The sequence below is a fragment of the Periplaneta americana genome, chromosome 6 (genome assembly GCF_040183065.1).
Source record: "Periplaneta americana isolate PAMFEO1 chromosome 6, P.americana_PAMFEO1_priV1, whole genome shotgun sequence".
NCBI lineage: Eukaryota > Metazoa > Arthropoda > Insecta > Blattodea > Blattidae > Periplaneta > Periplaneta americana.
This window is the reverse complement of record NC_091122.1, coordinates 163,678,996-163,698,213: the sequence shown is the minus strand read 5'-3', so window position 1 is coordinate 163,698,213 and position 19,218 is coordinate 163,678,996. Positions and strand designations below refer to the sequence as shown.

The 19,218-nt window shown below is 43.4% G+C and overlaps 1 long non-coding RNA gene across 1 annotated transcript in view; it reads left to right on the top strand.

Annotated features, from left to right (window-relative positions):
* LOC138702322 (uncharacterized) overlaps window positions 1–17,508 on the top strand; it is a 238,020-nt gene extending 220,512 nt beyond the window's left edge. The window contains exon 4 of the long non-coding RNA XR_011332833.1: window positions 16,975–17,508. This is a non-coding gene — a long non-coding RNA (uncharacterized lncRNA). The remainder of the gene's footprint in view (window positions 1–16,974) is intronic.
* Window positions 17,509–19,218: the final 1,710 nt, after the last annotated feature.

Here is a 19,218-nt window from a genome sequence, read left to right as displayed (position 1 = left end):
GCCGCATCCCGTTTTTCATTGTGGGCATTATTTCCGGGATTAGAGACCCTAATATTTTAGGTACCCAAGAAAATACGGCTAGAAAAAAGTGCGACGGATTTGCTGCATTTTAACGGGGATTATTACTGACCATGCGATAATGCTACAGCTAAAATGGCGGGCCTCTAAGCCGCTCCGTTCTCCTTGTGTAGAGAAAGTTCTGTTTTGGAAGGTCAAAATGACCATTTTTTGAAAATTTGCCGGCCTCTCCCGTCCAAACGCCCGCGGATAGAGATTTGTCCTTTACACTAAAGATAGAGTTCGAGTAGCTCTATTCAACGCACTAATCGTGTTTTTTCTCAGTACACGTACTGCGGAGTTGTGGCGGCTAGAATGTCGGCGGAAGGGTGGTTTAAACCCTTCCCCTTTTTTTCTCGAAAATCAGTTTGTGCTCGCGATTCCCATTTTGATGCTATCGTGTAAGAACCAAGACAAGGGGGAATAGAAGGTCGCATCCCGTTCCTTGTTATGGCCATTATTTCCGGAATTAGAGACCCTAATATTTTAAGTACCCAAAAAAATACGGCTAGAAAAAAGTGGGACGGATTTGCTGCATTTTAGCGGGTATTATTACCGACCATGCGAGAATGCTACAGCTAAAATGGCGGGCCTCTAAGCCGCTCCTTTCTCCTTGTGTAGAGAAAGTTCTGTTGTGGAAGGTCAAAATAACCATTTTTTGAAATTTTGTCGGTCTCTGCCGCCAAACGCACGGGGATAGAAAGTTGTCCTTTACACTAAAGATAGAGTTCGAGGAGCTCTATTCAACGCACTCTTCGTGTTTTTTCTCAGTACACGTAGTGCGGAGTTATGGCGGCTAGAATGTCGGCGGAAGGGTGGTTTAAACCCTACCCCTTTTTTTCTCGAAAAACCATTTTCTGCTTGCGATTCCCATTTTGATGCTATCGTGTAAGGACAAAGTCAAGGGGGAATAGAGGGGCGCATCCCGTTCCTCGTTATGGCCATTATTTCCGGAATTAGGAACCCAAATATATTAGGTACCCAAAAAAAATAAGGCTAGAAAAAAGTGCGACGGATTTGCTGCATTTTAGCGGGGATTATTACTGACCATGCGAGAATGCTACAGCTAAAATGGCGGGCCTCTAAGCCGCTCCGTTCTCCTTGTGTAGAGAAAGTTCTGTTTTGGAAGGTCAAAATGACCATTTTTTGAAATTTTGCCGGCCCCTCCCGTCCAAACGCACGGAGATAGAGAGTTGTCCTTTACACTAAAGATAGAGTTCGAGGAGCTCTATTCATCGCACTCATCGTGTTTTTTCTCAGTACACGTACTGCGGAGTTATGGCGGCTAGAATGTCGGCGGAAGGGTGGTTTAAACCCTTCCCCTTTTTTTCTCGAAAATCAGTTTGTGCTCCCTATTCCCATTTTGATTCTATCGTGTAAGAACTAAGTCAAATGGGAATAGAGGGCCGCATCCCGTTCCTCGTTGTGGCCATTATTTCCGGAATTAGAGACCCTAATATTTTAGGTACCCAAGAAAATACGGCTAGAAAAAAGTGCGACGGATTTGCTGCATTTTAGCGGGGATTATTACTGACCATGCGAGAATGCTACAGCTAAAATGGCGGGCCTCTAAGCCGCTCCTTTTTTTTGTGTAGAGAAAGTTCTGTTGTGGAAGGTCAAAATAACCATTTTTTGAAATTTTGTCGAGCTCTCCCGCCAAACGCACGGGGATAGAGAGTTGTCCTTTACACTAAAGATAGAGTTCGAGGAGCTCTATTCAACGCACTCATCGTGTTTTTTCTCAGTACACGTACTGCGGAGTTGTGGCGGCTAGAATGTCGGCGGAAGGGTGGTTTAAACCCTTCCCCTTTTTTTCTCGAAAATCAGTTTCTGCTCGCGATTCCCATTTTGATGCTATCGTGTAAGGACAAAGTTATGTGGGAATAGAGGGTCGCATCCCGTTCCTTGTTATGGATATTATTTCCGGAATTAGGGACCCAAATATTTTAGGTACCCAAAAAAATACGGCTAGAAAAAAGTGCGACGGATTTGCTGCATTTTAGCGGGTATTATTACCGACCATGCGAGAATGCTACAGCTAAAATGGCGGGCCTCTAAGCCGCTCCTTTCTCCTGGTGTAGAGAAAGTTCTGTTTTGAGAGGTCAAAATGACCATTTTTTTAAATTTAGCCGGCCTCTCCCGTCCAAACGCACGGGGATAGAGAGTTGTCCTTTACACTAAAGATAGAATTCGAGGAGCTCTATTAAACGCACTCATCGTGTTTTTTCTCAGTACACGTACTGCCGAGTTATGGCGGCTAGAATGTCGGCGGAAAGGTGGTTTAACCCTTCCTCTTTTTTTCTCGAAAATCAATATGTGCTCGCGATTCCCATTTTGATGCTATCGTGTAAGAACTAAGACAAGGGGGAATAGAAGGTCGCATCCCGTTCCTTGTCATGGCCATTATTTCCGGAATTAGAGACCCTAATATTTTAAGTACCCAAAAAAATACGGCTAGAAAAAATTGCGACGGATTTGCTGCATTTTAGCGGGTATTATTACCGACCATGCGAGAATGCTACAGCTAAAATTGCGGGCCTCTAGGCCGCTCCTTTCTCTTTGTGTAGAGAAAGTTCTGTTGTGGAAGGTCAAAATAACCATTTTTTGAAATTTTGTCGCCCTCTTCCGCCAAACGCACGGGGATAGAGAGTTGTCCTTTACACTAAAGATAGAGTTCGAGGAGCTCTATTCAACGCACTCATCGTGTTTTTTCTCAGTACACGTACTGCGGAGTTATGGCGGCTAGAATGTCGGCGGAAGGATGGTTTAAACCCTTCCCCTTTTTTTCTCGAAAATCAGTTTCTGCTCGCGACTCCCATTTTGATTCTATCGTGTAAGAACTAAGACAAGGGGGAATAGAGGGTCGCATCCCATTCCTCGTTATGGATATTATTTCCGGAATTAGAGACCCTAATATTTTAAGTACCCAAAAAAATACGGCTAGAAAAAAGTGCGACGGATTTGCTGCATTTTAGCGGGTATTATTACCGACCATGCGAGAATGCTACAGCTAAAATTGCGGGCCTCTAAGCCGCTCCTTTCTCCTTGTGTAGAGAAAGTTCTTTTGTGGAAGGTCAAAATAACCATTTTTTGAAATTTTGTCGGCCTCTCCCGCCAAACGCACGGGGATAGAGATTTGTCCTTTACACTAAAGATAGAGTTCGAGGAGCTCTATTCAACGCTCTCATCGTGTTTTTTCCCAGTACACGTACTGCGGAGTTATGGCGGCTAGAATGTCGGCGGAAGGGTGGTTTAAACCCTTCCCCTTTTTTTCTCGAAAATCAGTTTGTGCTCGCGATTTCCATTTTGATGCTATCGTGTAAGGACAAAGTCAAGGGGGAATAGAGGGTCGCATCCCGTTCCTCGTTATGGCCATTATTTCCGGAACTAGGGACCCAAATATTTTAGGTACCCAAAAAAAATATGGCTAGAATAAAGTGCGACGGATTTGCTGTATTTTAGCGGGGATTATTACTGACCATGCGAGAATGCTACAGCTAAAATGGCGGGCTTCTAAGCCGCTCCGTTCTCCTTGTGTAGAGAAAGTTCTGTTTTGGAAGGTCAAAATGACCATTTTTTGAAATTTTGCCGGCCTCTCCCGTCCAAACGCACGGGGATAGAGATTTGTCCTTTACACTAAAGATAGAGTTCGAGGAGCTCTATTCAACGCACTCATCGTGTTTTTTCTCAGTACACGTAGTGCGGAGTTATGGCGGCTAGAATGTCGGCGGAAGGGTGGAAAATCAGTTTGTGCTCGCTATTCCCATTTTGATGCTATCGTGTAAGAACTATGTCAAATGGGAATAGAGGGCCGCATCCCGTTCCTCGTTGTGGCCATTATTTCCGGAATTAGAGACCCTAATATTTTAGGTACCCAAGAAAATACGGCTAGAAAAAAGTGCGACGGATTTGCTGCATTATAGCGGGGATTATTACTGACCATGCGAGAATGCTACAGCTAAAATGGCGGGCCTCTAAGCCGCTCCGTTCTCCTTGTGTAGAGAAAGTTCTGTTTTGGAAGGTCAAAATGACCATTTTTTGAAATTTTGCCGGCCCCTCCCGTCCAAACGCACGGGGATAGAGAGTTGTCCTTTACACTAAAGTTAGAGTTCGAGGAGCTCTATTCAACGCACTCATCGTGTTTTTTCTCAGTACACGTACTGCGGAGTTATGGCGGCTAGAATGTCGGCGGAAGGGTGGTTTAAACCCTTCCCCTTTTTTTCTCGAAAATCAGTTTGCGCTCGCTATTCCCATTTTGATGCTATCGTGTAAGAACTAAGTGAAATGGGAATAGAGGGCCGCATCCCGTTCCTCTTTGTGGCCATTATTTCCGGAATTAGAGACCCTAATATTTTAGGTACCCAAGAAAATACGGCTAGAAAAAAGTGCGACGGATTTGCTGCATTTTAGCGGGGATTATTACTGACCATGCGAGAATGCTACTGCTAAAATGGCGGGCCTCTAAGCCGCTCCGTTCTCCTTGTGTAGAGAAAGTTCTGTTTTGGAAGGTCAAAATGACCATTTTTTGAAATTTTGCCGGCCTCTCCCGTCCAAACGCACGGGGATAGAGAGTTGTCCTTTACACTAATGATAGAGTTCGAGGAGCTCTATTCAACGCACTCATCGTGGTTTTTCTCAGTACACGTACTGCGGAGTTATGGCGGCTAGAATGTCGGCGGAAATCAGTTTGTGCTCGCTATTCCCATTTTGATTCTATCGTGTAAGAACTAAGTCAAATGGGAATAGAGGGTCGCATCCCGTTCCTCGTTATGGCCATTATTTCCGGAATTAGGGACCCAAATATTTTAGGTACCCAAAAAAAATAAGGCTACAAAAAAGTGCGACGGATTTGCTGCATTTTAGCGGGGATTATTACTGACCATGCGAGAATGCTACAGCTAAAATGGCGGGCCTCTAAGCCGCTCCGTTCTCCTTGTGTAGAGAAAGTTCTGTTTTGGAAGGTCAAAATGACCATTTTTTGAAAGTTTGCCGGCCTCTCCCGTCCAAACGCACGGGGATAGACAGTTGTCCTTTACACTAAAGATAGAGTTCGGGGAGCTCTATTCAACGCACTTATCGTGTTTTTTCTCAGTACACGTAGTGCGGAGTTATGGCGGCTAGAATGTCGGCGGAAGGGTGGTTTAAACCCTTCCCCTTTTTTTCTCGAAAATCAGTTTCTGGTCGCGATTCCCATTTTGATGCTATCGTGTAAGAACTAAGACAAGGGGGAATAGAGGGTCGCATCCCGTACCTTGTTATGGATATTATTTCCGGAATTAGAGACCCTAATATTTTAAGTACCCAAAAATATACGGCTAGAAAAAAGTGCGACGGATTTGCTGCATTTTAGCGGGTATTATTACCGTCCATGCGAGAATGCTACAGCTAAAATGGCGGGCCTCTAAGCCGCTCCTTTCTCCTTGTGTAGAGAAAGTTCTGTTTTGAGAGGTCAAAATGACCATTTTTTGAAATTTTGCCGACCTCTCCCGTACAAACGCACAGGGATAGAGAGTTGTCCTTTACACTAAAGATAGAGTTCGAGGAGCTCTATTCAACGCACTCATCGTGTTTTTTCTCAGTACACGTGCTGCGGAGTTATGGCGGCTAGAATGTCGGCGGAAGGGTGGTTTAAACCGTTCCCCTTTTTTCCTCGAAAATCAGTTTGTGCTCGCGATTCATATTTTGATGCTATCGTGTCTGAACTAAGTCAAGGGGGAATAGAGGGTCGCATCCCGTTCCTCGTTATGGACATTATTTCCGGAATTACAGACCCAAATATTTTGGGTACACAAGAAAATACGTCTAGAAAAAAATGCGACGGATTTGCTGCATTTTAGCGGGGATTATTACTGACCATGCGAGAATGCTACAGCTAAAATGGCGGGCCTCTAAGCCGCTCCGTTCTCCTTGTGTAGAGAAAGTTCTGTTTTTTAAGGTCAAAATGACCATTTTTTGAAATTTTTCCGGCCTCTCCCGTCCAAACGCACGGGGATAGAGAGTTGTCCTTTACACTAAAGATAGAATTCGAGGAGCTCTATTAAACGCACTCATCGTGTTTTTTCTCTGTACACGTACTGCGGAGTTATGGCGGCTAGAATGTCGGCGGAAGGGTGGTTTAACCCTTCCTCTTTTTTTCTCGAAAATCAATTTGTGCTCGCGATTCCCATATTGATGCTATCGTGTAAGAACTAAGACAAGGGGGAATAGAAGGTCGCATCCCGTTCCTTGTCATGGCCATTATTTCCGGAATTAGAGACCCTAATATTTTAAGTACCCAAAAATATACGGCTAGAAAAAAGTGCGACGGATTTGCTGCATTTTAGCGGGTATTATTACCGACCATGCGAGAATGCTACAGCTAAAATGGCGGGCCTCTAAGCCGCTCCTTTCTCTTTGTGTAGAGAAAGTTCTGTTGTGGAAGGTCAAAATAACCATTTTTTTAAATTTTGTCGCCCTCTCCCGCCAAACGCACGGGGATAGAGAGTTGTCCTTTACACTAAAGATAGAGTTCGAGGAGCTCTATTCAACGCACTCATCGTGTTTTTTCTCAGTACACGTACTGCGGAGTTATGGCGGCTAGAATGTCGGCGGAAGGGTGGTTTAAACCCTTCCCCTTTTTTTCTCGAAAATCAGTTTCTGCTCGCGATTCCCATTTTGATGCTATCGTGTAAGGACAAAGTCATGTGGGAATAGAGGGTCGCATCCCGTTCCTCGTTATGGCCATTATTTCCGGAATTAGGGACCCAAATATTTTAGGTACCCAAAAAAAATAAGGCTACAAAAAAGTGCGACGGATTTGCTGCATTTTAGCGGGGATTATTACTGACCATGCGAGAATGCTACAGCTAAAATGGCGGGCCTCTAAGCCGCTCCGTTCTCCTTGTGTAGAGAAAGTTCTGTTTTGGAAGGTCAAAATGACCATTTTTTGAAATTTTGCCGGCCTCTCCCGTCCAAACGCACGGGGATAGACAGTTGTCCTTTACACTAAAGATAGAGTTCGAGGAGCTCTATTCAACGCACTTATCGTGTTTTTTCTCAGTACACGTACTGCGGAGTTATGGCGGCTAGAATGTCGGCGGAAGGGTGGTTTAAACCCTTCCCCTTTTTTTCTCGAAAATCAGTTTCTGCTCGCGATTCCCATTTTGATGCTATCGTGTAAGAACTAAGACAAGGGGGAATAGAGGGTCGCATCCTGTTCCTTGTTATGGATATTATTTCCGGAATTAGAGACCCTAATATTTTAAGTACACTAAAAAATACGGCTAGAAAAAAGTGCGACGGATTTGCTGCATTTTAGCGGGTATTATTACCGACCATGCGAGAATGCTACAGCTAAAATGGCGGGCCTCTAAGCCGCTCCTTTCTCCTTGTGTAGAGAAAGTTCTGTTTTGAGAGGTCAAAATGACCATTTTTTGAAATTTAGCCGGCCTCTCCCGTACAAACGCACGGGGATAAAGAGTTGTCCTTTACACTAAGGATAGAGTTCGAGGAGCTCTATTCAACGCACTCATCGTGTTTTTTCTCAGTACACGTACTGCGGAGTTATGGTGGCTAGAATGTCGGTGGAAGGGTGGTTTACCTTCGCCTTTTTTCCTCGAAAATCAGTTTGTGCTCGCGATTCCCATTTTGATGCTATCGTGTAAGAACTAAGTCAAGGGGGAATAGAGGGTCGCATCCCGTTCCTCGTTATGGCCATTATTTCCGGAATTAGAGACCCAAATATTTTGGGTACCCAAAAAAACTAAGGCTAGAAAAAAGTGTGACGGATTTGCTGCATTTTAGCGGGGATTATTACTGACCATGCGAGAATGCTACAGCTAAAATGGCGGGCCTCTAAGCCGCTCCTTTCTCCTTGTGTAGAGAAAGTTCTTTTGTGGAAGGTCAAAATAACCATTTTTTGAAATTTTGTCGGCCTCTCCCGCCAAACCCACGGGGATAGAGATTTGTTCTTTACACTAAGGATAGAGTTCGAGGTGCTCTATTCAACGCTCTCAATATGTTTTTTCTCAGTACACGTACTGCGGAGTTATGGCGGCTAGAATGTCGGAGGAAGGGTGGTTTAAACCCTTCCCCTTTTTTTCTCGAAAATCAGTTTCTCCTCGCGATTCCCATTTTGATGCTATCGTGTAAGGACAAAGTCATGTGGGAATAGAGGGTCGCATCCCGTTCCTCGTTATGGCCATTATTTCCGGAATTAGGGACCCAAATATTTTAGGTACCCAAAAAAAATAAGGCTACAAAAAAGTGCGACGGATTTGCTGCATTTTAGCGGGGATTATTACTGACCATGCGAGAATGCTACAGCCAAAATGGCGGGCCTCTAAGCCGCTCCGTTCTCCTTGTGTAGAGAAAGTTCTGTTTTGGAAGGTCAAAATGACCATTTTTTGAAAGTTTGCCGGCCTCTCCCGTCCAAACGCACGGGGATAGACAGTTGTCCTTTACACTAAAGATAGAGTTCGAGGAGCTCTATTCAACGCACTTATCGTGTTTTTTTCTCAGTACACGTAGTGCGGAGTTATGGCGGCTAGAATGTCGGCGGAATGGTGGTTTAAACCCTTCCCCTTTTTTTCTCGAAAATCAGTTTGCGCTCGCTATTCCCATTTTGATGCTATCGTGTAAGAACTAAGACAAGGGGGAATAGAGGGTCGCATCCCGTTCCTTGTTATGGATATTATTTCCGGAATTAGAGACCCTAATATTTTAAGTACCCAAAAAAATACGGCTAGAAAAAAGTGCGACGGATTTGCTGCATTTTAGCGGGTATTATTACCGACCATGCGAGAATGCTACAGCTAAAATGGCGGGCCTCTAAGCCGCTCCGTTCTCCTTGTGTAGAGAAAGTTCTTTTGTGGAAGGTCAAAATAACCATTTTTTGAAATTTTGTCGGCCTCTCCCGCCAAACTCACTGGGATAGAGATTTGTCCTTTACACTAAAGATAGAGTTCGAGGAGCTCTATTCAACGCACTCATCGTGTTTTTTCTCAGTACACGTACTGCGGAGTTGTGGCGGCTAGAATGTCGGCGGAAGGGTGGTTTAAACCCTTCCCCTTTTTTTCTCGAAAATCAGTTTCTGCTCGCGATTCCCATTTTGATGCTATCGTGTAAGGACAAAGTCATGTGGGAATAGAGGGTCGCATCCCGTTCCTCGTTATGGCCATTATTTCCGGAATTAGGGACCCAAATATTTTAGGTACCCAAAAAAAATAAGGCTACAAAAAAGTGCGACGGATTTGCTGCATTTTAGCGGGGATTATTACTGACCATGCGAGAATGCTACAGCTAAAATGGCGGGCCTCTAAGCCGCTCCGTTCTCCTTGTGTAGAGAAAGTTCTGTTTTGGAAGGTCAAAATGACCATTTTTTGAAATTTTGCCGGCCTCTCCCGTCCAAACGCACGGGGATAGACAGTTGTCCTTTACACTAAAGATAGAGTTCGAGGAGCTCTATTCAACGCACTTATCGTGTTTTTTCTCAGTACACGTACTGCGGAGTTATGGCGGCTAGAATGTCGGCGGAAGGGTGGTTTAAACCCTTCCCCTTTTTTTCTCGAAAATCAGTTTCTGCTCGCGATTCCCATTTTGATGCTATCGTGTAAGAACTAAGACAAGGGGGAATAGAGGGTCGCATCCTGTTCCTTGTTATGGATATTATTTCCGGAATTAGAGACCCTAATATTTTAAGTACACTAAAAAATACGGCTAGAAAAAAGTGCGACGGATTTGCTGCATTTTAGCGGGTATTATTACCGACCATGCGAGAATGCTACAGCTAAAATGGCGGGCCTCTAAGCCGCTCCTTTCTCCTTGTGTAGAGAAAGTTCTGTTTTGAGAGGTCAAAATGACCATTTTTTGAAATTTAGCCGGCCTCTCCCGTACAAACGCACGGGGATAAAGAGTTGTCCTTTACACTAAGGATAGAGTTCGAGGAGCTCTATTCAACGCACTCATCGTGTTTTTTCTCAGTACACGTACTGCGGAGTTATGGTGGCTAGAATGTCGGTGGAAGGGTGGTTTAAACCCTTCGCCTTTTTTCCTCGAAAATCAGTTTGTGCTCGCGATTCCCATTTTGATGCTATCGTGTAAGAACTAAGTCAAGGGGGAATAGAGGGTCGCATCCCGTTCCTCGTTATGGCCATTATTTCCGGAATTAGAGACCCAAATATTTTGGGTACCCAAAAAAACTAAGGCTAGAAAAAAGTGTGACGGATTTGCTGCATTTTAGCGGGGATTATTACTGACCATGCGAGAATGCTACAGCTAAAATGGCGGGCCTCTAAGCCGCTCCTTTCTCCTTGTGTAGAGAAAGTTCTTTTGTGGAAGGTCAAAATAACCATTTTTTGAAATTTTGTCGGCCTCTCCCGCCAAACCCACGGGGATAGAGATTTGTTCTTTACACTAAGGATAGAGTTCGAGGTGCTCTATTCAACGCTCTCAATATGTTTTTTCTCAGTACACGTACTGCGGAGTTATGGCGGCTAGAATGTCGGAGGAAGGGTGGTTTAAACCCTTCCCCTTTTTTTCTCGAAAATCAGTTTCTGCTCGCGATTCCCATTTTGATGCTATCGTGTAAGGACAAAGTCATGTGGGAATAGAGGGTCGCATCCCGTTCCTCGTTATGGCCATTATTTCCGGAATTAGGGACCCAAATATTTTAGGTACCCAAAAAAAATAAGGCTACAAAAAAGTGCGACGGATTTGCTGCATTTTAGCGGGGATTATTACTGACCATGCGAGAATGCTACAGCCAAAATGGCGGGCCTCTAAGCCGCTCCGTTCTCCTTGTGTAGAGAAAGTTCTGTTTTGGAAGGTCAAAATGACCATTTTTTGAAAGTTTGCCGGCCTCTCCCGTCCAAACGCACGGGGATAGACAGTTGTCCTTTACACTAAAGATAGAGTTCGAGGAGCTCTATTCAACGCACTTATCGTGTTTTTTTCTCAGTACACGTAGTGCGGAGTTATGGCGGCTAGAATGTCGGCGGAATGGTGGTTTAAACCCTTCCCCTTTTTTTCTCGAAAATCAGTTTCTGGTCGCGATTCCCATTTTGATGCTATCGTGTAAGAACTAAGACAAGGGGGAATAGAGGGTCGCATCCCGTTCCTTGTTATGGATATTATTTCCGGAATTAGAGACCCTAATATTTTAAGTACCCAAAAAAATACGGCTAGAAAAAAGTGCGACGGATTTGCTGCATTTTAGCGGGTATTATTACCGACCATGCGAGAATGCTACAGCTAAAATGGCGGGCCTCTAAGCCGCTCCGTTCTCCTTGTGTAGAGAAAGTTCTATTTTGGAAGGTCAAAATGACCATTTTTTGAAATATTGCCGGCCCCTCCCGTCCAAACGCACGGGGATAGAGAGTTGTCCTTTACACTAAAGATAGAGTTCGAGGAGCTCTATTCAACGCACTCATCGTGTTTTTTCTCAGTACACGTACTGCGGAGTTATGGCGGCTAGAATGTCGGCGGAAGGGTGGTTTAAACCCTTCCCCTTTTTTTCTCGAAAATCAGTTTGTGCTCGCTATTTCCATTTTGATGCTATCGTGTAAGAACTAAGTCAAATGGGAATAGAGGGCCGCATCCCGTTCCTCGTTTTAGCCATTATTTCCGGAATTAGAGACCCTAATATTTTAGGTACACAAGAAAATACGTCTAGAAAAAAATGCGACGGATTTGCTGCATTTTAGCGGGGATTATTACTGACCATGCGAGAATGCTACAGCTAAAATGGCGGGCCTCTGAGCCGCTCCGTTCTCCTTGTGTAGAGAAAGTTCTGTTTTGGAAAGTCAAAATGACCATTTTTTGAAATTTTTCCGGCCTCTCCCGTCCAAACGCACGGGGATAGAGAGTTGTCCTTTACACTAAAGATAGAATTCGAGGAGCTCTATTAAACGCACTCATCGTGTTTTTTCTCAGTACACGTACTGCGGAGTTATGGCGGCTAGGATGTCGGCGGAAGGGTGGTTTAACCCTTCCTCTTTTTTTCTCGAAAATCAGTTTGTGCTCGCGATTCCCATTTTGATGCTATCGTGTAAGAACTAAGACAAGGGGGAATAGAAGGTCGCATCCCGTTCCTTGTCATGGCCATTATTTCCGGAATTAGAGACCCTAATATTTTAAGTACCCAAAAAAATACGGCTAGAAAAAAGTGCGACGGATTTGCTGCATTTTATCGGGTATTATTACCGACCATGCGAGAATGCTACAGCTAAAATGGCGGGCCTCTAAGCCGCTCCGTTCTCCTTGTGTAGAGAAAGTTCTTTTGTGGAAGGTCAAAATAACCATTTTTTGAAATTTTGTCGGCCTCTCCCGCCAAACTCACTGGGATAGAGATTTGTCCTTTACACTAAAGATAGAGTTCGAGGAGCTCTATTCAACGCACTCATCGTGTTTTTTCTCAGTACACGTACTGCGGAGTTATGGCGGCTAGAATGTCGGCGGAAGGGTGGTTTAAACCCTTCCCCTTTTTTTCTCGAAAATCAGTTTGCGCTCGCTATTCCCATTTTGATGCTATCGTGTAAGAACTAAGTCAAATGGGAATAGAGGGTCGCATCCCGTTCCTCGTTATGGCCATTATTTCCGGAATTAGGGACCCAAATATATTAGGTACCCAAAAAAAATAAGGCTAGAAAAAAGTGCGACGGATTTGCTGCATTTTAGCGGGGATTATTACTGACCATGCGAGAATGCTACAGCTAAAATGGCGGGCCTCTAAGCCGCTCCGTTCTCCTTGTGTAGAGAAAGTTCTGTTTTGGAAGGTCAAAATGACCATTCTTTGAAAATTTGCCGGCCTCTCCCGTCCAAACGCACGGGGATAGAGAGTTGTCCTTTACACTAAAGATAGAGTTCGAGGAGCTCTATTCAACGCACTCATCGTGTTTTTTCTCAGTACGCGTACTGCGGAGTTATGGCGGCTAGAATGTCGGCGGAAGGATTTTCTCGAAAATCAGTTAGTGCTCGCGATTCCCATTTTGATGCTATCGTGTAAGAACTAAGTCAAGGGGGAATAGAGGGTCGCATCCCGTTCCTCGTTGTGGCCATTATTTCCGGAATTAGAGACCCAACTATTTTAGGTACCCAAAAAATACGGCTAGAAAAAAGTGCGACGGATTTGCTGCATTTTAGCGGGAATTATTACTGACCATGCGAGAATGCTACAGCTAAAATGGCGGGCCTCTAAGCCGCTCCGTTCTCCTTGTGTAGAGAAAGTTCGGTTTTGGGAGGTCAAAATGACCATTTTTATAAGTTTTGCCGGCCTGTCCCGTCCAAACGCACGGGGATAGAGAGTTGTCCTTTACACTAAAGATAGAGTTCGAGGAGCTCTATTCAACGCACTCATCGTGTTTTTTCTCAGTACACGTACTGCGGAGTTAACTCTTTTTCCCCAGATAAATGGACGGTAGAGTCCGACAAATTAAAAAAAAAACATCATTTTGAACTCCCAAAACAGAATTTTCTGTACATAAGGAGAACGAGGGATCTCAGAGACCCACCCTTTTCAATGTAGGATCTCTGCGTGTGCACTAATAATCACTAATAAAATCGAGTAAATCTGTTGCACTTTTTTGTAGACCTGTTTTCTTCAGCTGTGCATTTTTCATCCTTTTCAGTGAGTGAATTGGTCTTGGCAGTTATTGTTATTTGCCATAAGTTTAGATGTCTCAAAATTTGGGAAATAATGTTGTGATTTTCTCATCTGTAAGCTGCTTTGTTGTAGTTTCTCAAAAAAATATAATTTTTCACATTATCCAGATGATATAATTATTTAGGCATTTATAGTAGTAACAAACGTACTATACTTTGTATGCCTTTCACCGTCTTCAGTGTCTATTTTCTCCTATTTCACATTTTCTGACTTTTATCCTTTCATGGGAGAAAATGTAGACTTCAAATTGGGAAAGGACTTCATTGAGATACCAAGTCTAAGCTCAAAATTGGGGCTACATTGGAAGCTAAAATTATTATTTTGAATTGATTATAATTATTTAATTCCATGAATGTACATATATATTCAAATGTGGAATATGTTTTGAATGTCTGAAAATAAATAATTGTATGTAAAATTGTACGTATGTAGGGGATTATTTTCGCGACAGAAGTTTGCCAGCATGTCATTTAGTATTGGAATAAAGTCTGCTCAAAATGCTATTCATTAAAAAATATATGTTTGTGGTTGCAAATTCTATTTTCAAATGTGAATAATGAAAATTGCTTAGTTTGCTCCAAAGAATCATGTGAGCAAAATTAGAAAGACAATGAGGAAAAAATGTGGATCGTTTTTGTTTTTTTTTTTCTTTTCTTCCAAGTGAGTCGAGTTTTGAGTAATTCAATTTGTAAAGGAATGAAGTATGCTCAAAATGTAATTCATTTTAAAACAAGAAGTGTTTGTGCTTCCAAATTCTTGGTGCCATAGCTCCGTCATCCACACGTTGACAACCCTCATGTAGCAGGCACTCGGAATCTTCCAAACGAAATTGAACATTGCATCAAACAATTACCAATTACCTTGGATTGCTCTGAACGTATTTCTTCTCAAAAACTAAGAAAAGCATTCCGTGAAGATTCTTTTCATCAATGGAGCAAATTGAAAAGTAAAGATTTGGGAATTGTTTTCTATTCTCACTGGAACAAAGGTAATTCATGGATCTCAACCAAAAAGGGACATTCGAGCAGCCAGTGGACGCAAGCCATTAAGATGAACTGTAATACAATACCTGTACGTACTCTCCCTGGTAGAACGCTTGACTCAATCCGTGCGACGAGCAAGAAACGCTTGCTCACGTCTTGGGTTTCTCTCATCATGGAGAATTGCTCCGAATCAACAGACATAATACGGTTCATTCTCTCATCGCATCTTCAATCCGTCAGAATGCTCCCTATGAGGTTTGTCAGGAGGTTGGTTGCGTTTCTTCTGATGGCTCTACTAGATGTGCTGATATCATCATAATTGATCGGCAGAAGGATAAGGGTGTCATTCTTGATCCCACATTCGTTTCGAGATGCATGAGCAACTGCCACAAGAGGTGTGTCGTGAAAAACATGTCATTTATGAGCCTTGCTGTCAGCATCTCGGAGCACAATACCACATCACACATTGGACAGGTTTTGGGCTCATGTTCGGTGCCCATGGCACGATCCCACGGGAAACTTTACATAAATCAACTTAAACAATTTAAAATTTCTGATGCCATAGGCTCTCATTTGTTAAAATCGTCTTTAGCTATAATTAGTAATCATTTGTACCCAACAAACTTTTATTGTAAATGATTTCCTATGTTTTCGTATCATTTACCTTAATGTTTTCTTTTTCCTTTCAAATTGTCACACAATTGGTTTTAATGATTATTCTTTAAGAATTGATTAGTAGGCCGATCTATTCGAACCCTTATTTAGAGCGGCTATTTTTGTTAATTGTTATAAGAAGGAATTGGGAACAAGTGCAGTGAATAATAGAATCGACGAATCTCGGAAAGTTTGGTGGAGCTTTTTCCTCCTAAATGAATGGATATTGATAAATTGCACAGAGATATGGCAGATTTTTGTTGAATAGCAGGAAGTGAATAGTAGTTATTTACGAGAGACATATCAGTTTACCTTGCATTGCCACTCATTTCTCAAGGAGTCAGAAGCACGTGACAGTAGTATCTGGTTGAATTATTTAAGCTCTGAAGCTGATTACGTACTTCCCAATTATGAGTAATGTTGAAACTTCACTGTCAGCAGTTCCACGAATACTAGATTTTCATGTAGCATGATGAAATTGTGGAAAGTGATTGACTCCATTTCAGTACTGTAACTTTTTTTATTTTACATCTTGATTACACAACTTTTACCACTGTATCACTTCGGAATATGTATGATATGTGTTAAATTCTAACGTACCTCGTTTACATGTTTCGACTTATTTATGGATCATCCTCAGAACTGGTCGTTGTTGGTCTTGGTCCTTCTTGTTTTGTTTCCTGTGAGGGTGCGTTCGTAGTGTAGAGTCAAAAAGTGTGTGTGTTCTGAAATTGAGTCGTGTGTTGAAAATTTCGCTGGGGTGTGTTTTCGTGTGTCTGTATATTTCATATTGTTCTAGTGTGTTTAGTTTCTGGCTTTTTGGTTGGATGTGTAGAATTTCCATTTCTGTGTTGAAGTCTCTGTAGGTGTGGTTAGCATTTGTGATGTTTTCTGCATATGTGGAGTTTTTTTGTAATTTTGTTATGGCTGTGATGTGTTCTTTGTAACGTGTTTGAAACGATCTGCCTGTCTGTCCTATGTAGTAGCTGTTGCAGGTGTTACATTTGAGTTTGTATACGCCTGTGTGGTTGTATTTGTTTGTTTGTGTTGTTTGTGTGTTGAGATGTTTTTGTAGAGTGTTATTTGTTCGGTATGCGATGTTGTAATTTAATTTCTTGAATGAGGTTGCAATCTTGTGTGTGTTTTTGTTTTCGTATGTTTGTGTTCTTGTGTTTGTGTTGTATTCTTATGTTTTTTTTGATTATGTTTTGTCTTTCGTATTATGTTGTCTATTATGTTAGGGTTGTAACCGTTTTCTTTTCTTATGTATTTGATTGTGTTTAGCTCTTCGTTGTATCATTGGTATGTTGAGTAGTCTGTGTACCATTGTTCGGAATGCAGCTTGTTTGTGTTGTGTGGGGTGGTTGGATGTGTTGTGTATGTGTGTTGTTGTTGTGGGTTTTCTGTATACTTTGAATGTGTGTATGTTGTGTACTTTTGTTAGTGTGATGTCTAGAAAATTTATGGATTTGTTATTTTCAGTTTCTAATGTGTAGTGTAGCTTTGGGTGTATTTTGTTTATGTGTTGATGTAGGTTTTGGATCTGTCATTTGTCTTGTTTATGCATTTCATGATATCTTTGTTGCATTATTGATTTGAAACATAGAGATATTGCAGCTATAACATTGCTTATGTTTGCAGGCTGATTCCTAGGGTCGCTGGATTGCCTGGCAAGTAATGTTCCCTTCATGTCCCAGATTGGTGTGATCATATTTGCAGCAGTGTCCTGATGGCATGATACAGCTAGACACGTGAAGAGTTGCAATGTGAGGAGAAGATAAGGTTGAAAGAGTGAGCGGTTTAGTTAAATAATACAAGTGCATTTCATGAATTGTATTAAACACTTTAATTGCACTGTAAATACGTGTGTGTGTGTGTAATATGTATAAAGGAATAGAGGAGGCTCACAGTATAAAATGTTGATGTCATTAGGCCTAGTATTTCGTAAAGAGAAGGTGTTGAAGGAATAGATGAAGGAGATGCAATGTGTAATGAATAACCTTCAGTATTACTTACTTTAACATTACATGAGTGGTGTTATAAGTTTATTAAGGAATGTAGGAACAGGATATATTTATTAAGTCTATTTTAACAAAAGAATTTATAATGTTGATGATATTTTTTTTTAAATATACATTTAAATATAAATGTTTGACTATGCCTGCATACTTTGTATTTTATAACAATAAAGTAATATCAATATAAACAACATGAATTGAAAGATTTATTTATTTCAGTAGGTTATTTAGCGTCTGAATGAGATGAAGGTGATAATGCCGGTGCAATGAGTCCAAGGTACAACAACGAAAGTTACCCAGCATTTGTTCATGACATGAAGGAGAAATACATCCTGTGGACTCTGCTTGGAAGCGATCTTGTACTTAACAAGTGAGCTAACATAACAAACTCCGGGACCCTGGTCCCAAACTCCGGGTTCCGGGTCCAAAACCTCCGGGTTATAATTTCCAAAATCCGGGTTCCGGTTTCCAAATTCCGGGTTCCGGGTCCCATACCGGGTTCCGGGCCAAAAAACACCGGGTTATATTTTCCAAACTCCGGGTTCCGGTTTCCAAACTCCGGGTTCCGGTTTCCAAACTACGGGTTCCGGTTACAAAACTCCGGGTTCCGGTTACCAAACTCCGGGCATGGTTCCAAAATTCCGGGTTCATGGTCCAAAACTCCGGGTTATAATTTCCAAACTCCGAGTTCCGGTTTCCAAACTCCGGGTCCCGGGTTCCGAGTCCCAAAACCCGGGTTCCGGGTCAAAAAGTCCGGCTTCCGGGTCCCAAATCCGGGTTCCGGGGTCCCAAACTCCGGGTTCAGGGTCCCAAGCTCCGGGTTCCGGGTCACAAGCTCCGGGTACCGGGTCCCAAGCTCCGGGTTCCGGTTACCTAATTCCGGGAATGGTTATAAAATTCCGGGTTCCTGGTCCAAAACTCCGGGTTCTGGGTCCAAAATCTCCGGGTTATAATTTCCAAACTCCGGGTTCCGGGTCCCAGACTCCGGGATCCGGGTCCCTAACTCCGGGTTCGTGGTCCCAGACTCCGGGTTCCGGGTCCCAAACACCGGGTTCATGCTCCCAAACTCCGGGTTCCAGGTCCCAAACTCCGGGTTCCAGGTCCCAAACTCCGGGTCCCGGGTATCACACTCCGGGTTCCGGGTCCCAAACTCCGGGTTCCGGGTCCAAAATCTCCGGGTTATAATTTCCAAACTCCGGGTTCCGATTTCCAAACCACGGGTTCCGGGTCCCAGACTCCGGGATCCGGGTCCCTAACTCCGGGTTCCTGGTCCCAGACTCCGGGTTCCGGGTCCCAAACACCGGGTTCCTGCTCCCAAACTCCGGGTTCCAGGTCCCAAACTCCAGGATCCGTGTTCCATACTCCGGGTTCCGGGAACAAAATCTCCGGGTTATATTTTCCAAACTCCGGGTTCCGGTTACCAAACTCCGGGATCCGGTTACCAAACTCCGGGCATGGTTCCAAAATTCCGGGTTCCTGGCCCAAAACTCCGGGTTATAATTTCCAAACTCCGGGTTCCAGTTTCCAAAACTCCGGGTTCCGAGTCCCAAAATCCGGGTTCCGGGTCACAAAGTCCGGGTTCCTGGTCCAAAATCCGGGTCCAGGGGTCACAAACTCCGGGTTCCGGGTCCCAAGCTCCGGGTTCCGGTTACCGAACTCCGGGAATGGTTATAAAAATCCGGGTTCCTGGTCCAAAACTCCGATTTCCGGGTCCCAAACTCCGGGTTCCGTGTCCTAAACTCCGGGTTCCGGGTCCCAAACTCCGGGTTCCGGCTACCGAAATCCGGGAATGGTTATATAATACCGGGCTCCTGGTCCAAACCACGGGTTCCGGGTCCCAGACTCCGGGATCCGGGTCCCTAACTCC